Source organism: Tupaia chinensis, unplaced genomic scaffold, assembly GCF_000334495.1.
Source record: "Tupaia chinensis unplaced genomic scaffold, TupChi_1.0 Scaffold144378_1, whole genome shotgun sequence".
NCBI classification, from domain to species: domain Eukaryota; kingdom Metazoa; phylum Chordata; class Mammalia; order Scandentia; family Tupaiidae; genus Tupaia; species Tupaia belangeri.
The window spans coordinates 2,766,417-2,769,771 of NW_006204238.1; positions in this window are offsets into that span (position 1 = coordinate 2,766,417).

A 3,355-nucleotide genomic window follows, 5' to 3' on the forward strand; every position below is an offset into this window, starting at 1 on the left:
GGGAGGGGAGGGGTGGGAAAAGGCGGCTGCCGTTCACCAGGGGTCACTCCGGGCCCGGCCCGCTGCCCCCAAGATTCAAGCTGCCAAAGCCGAGGAAAGCGAGAGTTCACGGCGGTCGGTTCGAGAGCCGCTGAGGAGAGGCCGAAAGGCGCCGAGGCCACGCATTCCGAGGAGCTGGGATGAAGCCTTCCCGGCGGCGAGGACTTGGAGTTGGTGCGTGTCACTCTCCTCTGGGCCGCGCGGCTCCTCCTAGAGGAAAGTACTGGTAGTTGCAGTCCACTTCCTTCCTCTAAGACTGACTGCTCCCCAAGAGAAGTTAGGACCTAGAGGAGCTTCAGGGCAGTCAACAAATCCAAAGATAGGCTTACAGAAAAGTTAGCTATGCAGGACTGGGAAAACCCAGAGAGATAGCGTGGGAAGTGTGATTAGGCAACCAGGCCTTGCCTCTCTACCTGCAGCCAATTTCCAAACTCCTTACGGTGACAAGATAGTTAAAACTAGGAAGGACTTTATTTAGTGGTTAGAAATGGAGGTAATGTATGCAGAACACAGGGCATAATAGCAGAGAGGTGTGTGTAGGAGCCAGAACACAGGCTATGGGAGAGCAGACGCAGGCCCTGGCCTGAGACTTGTCCTCCTATGTGACCTGGATAAAAGTGTTAACTTCCTTGTCCTGGACATAGTTCATCTGTCAAATACAGGCCCTGCCTACCACATTTTGCTGTTGGGAAAATAAAGCTAGACGAGAAGTTGTCAAAATGCTTCAGAAAGGTAAAGTTGTGTTTAAGTATGTCATTTTTGTAAAGCATCGAATTGCCAGTCACCACCTGCTTTTGTAAGCAGAGTACAAAAGTCCAGCTGCAGGTTGTCTGAGATCTGAACTGGCAGCCAGTCATGCGACCTTTTTACTATTTACTTTAGACTGACAGCCAGTTGTAGCGTCACTTACCTATGAGCTTCTAACAACTTCAGTTTACTAGAAGACTTTTTTTTTTCCTTCCAGAACTCCCAGACACAATGCCAACTTTATACCTAGAGAAAACTGTTAAACAACTCAAAGGAACTAGCTTCTTGCATTAGAACCAAAGATCCATAGGGCATTCAGTTAGTACATGGGAGCCAAGATTTTGGAAGAAACATGGGGCCAAAGGCTTTGGAGCAGCAGCTGTGATGAAAGATACTTCTATTTTCAAAGGAATCAAATAAATAGTAAACTCTGTTTCCTAGAATTCTTTCAGAGGTTCAGTTGTGGCTCAACACCCCAACCAGTCCAAAGACACCCAGAGTCAATGAAGAAGAGTCTGAACGCGTTACGTTTTATCACTGTCCTACCCCAGAAGAGGGGATTGGATAGTTACTGATCTTGAAATGTTCCTGTTCTATCCTATCTAAGTATAGGAAGCTCTTTCCTTCAATCCCTCAGTTTCTGGGTTCCATATTTTGCAGAAGCAGTTGAGGTGCTTATGGGTGCCTAGAACTTTTAAGAGGAAGTGCCACATAGAGAGGCTTAGGAAATTAAAGATTAGTCCACAGTCAGGCAAAACTCCAGCCAGGTGTTCCATACATGCCAAGCTGAAAGGGCAGTGCTAGCAGGTGTGGAGACCCGCCACTCTCAATGCTGACTGTATTCTTGTATGAGGTGACCTTACAAGTCGACTCCTCAGATTCTGACATCACCATTTCTCCTTATATCCTATCTTTTCTACTCCTGGAGCCCAGAAAATCTTGATCTAGTCTAGAGGTACCAGATAGACCCATGGAAGATTGTCTTCGTTCTATTGTTTATGCTCTGAGACAATTTTAGAGCCAGGCTTCAAAAAAGATCTGACTTTTCTCTTTTTCTCTGAGTACAGCAGTAGCCTTCATTCTGTGCAACATTAAAGCAGACTGCTCTGGCTCTTATTCTGCCTTTGATAGAAAAGGTCATCGCACACAGAAAACATAGAAAAAACATACGGTTAATATGAAATATGGTGCTAGTTATAAACTTGCAACTGACATGAAGAGCAGCCTTGATTCTTAAGCCTTGTAAATATAGGCCCTGCGTTTCATATATATCCATGTAAAGGCCTATAAAAGTATGTACATCACTATACTTTCCAAATTATGAAGAAAAAAATGTATCAGGTATTGAGGTGACTAATTTCTTACGATTAAGGCATGCCAGAGTACATGAACCTGTGAAAAGTGAAACTGCATTAACTCAGGCTTCCCATTCTGCCTGGAATACTCCAGTTGGTTCTCTCAGAGAAAACCTCTTTAACTTTTGAGTTCCAGCTCAATTGCTTACTTCCTTTCTGAAGCCCTTCCTGACTTTTCCCAAAAGCGAACTTAATTAACTCTTCCAGGAGCTTCACTTTTTTAGACCTTTTACCTGTTTTTGTTAAGTATTGCAGTGTTTGTTGATATGTCTCATTTCCCCATTCATGATGAAACTCTGAGAGAGGACCTGTATCTTTCTGATAGCTGTATCTGCAATGTCTAGGTCAGTGCCCAGCTATTGATAGGGAGCCCAGTAACTGTTTAATGAAATTGAATGAAAATTTATGTCTTTCCAAGTTGTATCTTAAACCCAGATCTCTCTCCCCACAGAGATCCGGATTGCCAACTTGACATCTAGAAACCCAACATGTCCACATTGAACTCTGTATTTCTTCCCAAACATACTGCAATCACAGCTGGCGACATATCTCAGTAGCTGGCAATTACTTCTTGCTGGTTACTTGGGCCACAAACCTTTGAAGTCATTCTTGCTTCTTTAGCTCTAACATTCCACATTTAGAATGTGTTTAGTTCTCGAAAATGTCAAAAAGCCCGAGGCCTGAACCATCAGAATTTCTGACCTGGGTTACAGCAATAGTCTACCAACTCAGCTGGTCTCCCTGTTTCAATCCCCTACCCCATCCCAAATACCATCACTAACCCAAAGTCTACCCTAGACTCTGTGGCTGAAAGGAACGTTATAAAAGCTAAGTCATGTTGTAACATTTCTTGGCTCAAAACTCTCCAGTGGTTCCCATTTTTAAAAATTCAAAATGTTCCTCAGTCACCCATTTTGCTCCAGGCACGCTAGACTCCTTGCTGGTTTATAAGCAGGCCAGGTACACCCCTAACTTGGAACTGTAACACTGGCTATTTTCTTTGCCTTAAATACTTATCCCCAGATATCCTTTTGCTTCTTCCCTTACTTCCTGTAGGGAGCGGCTAGATCTGGACTAGGCACTAGTGACCTTTAAAGTAGAGATACTCTTTGGGCTTTATGCTGCAGGGCAAGCAAAAGCTCTAACAAAGATCATGCTGCTGTTACCCTACAGGGCAGTGTAAATTGAGGGAAGCTGAGTGTCAGCCAGAGAAG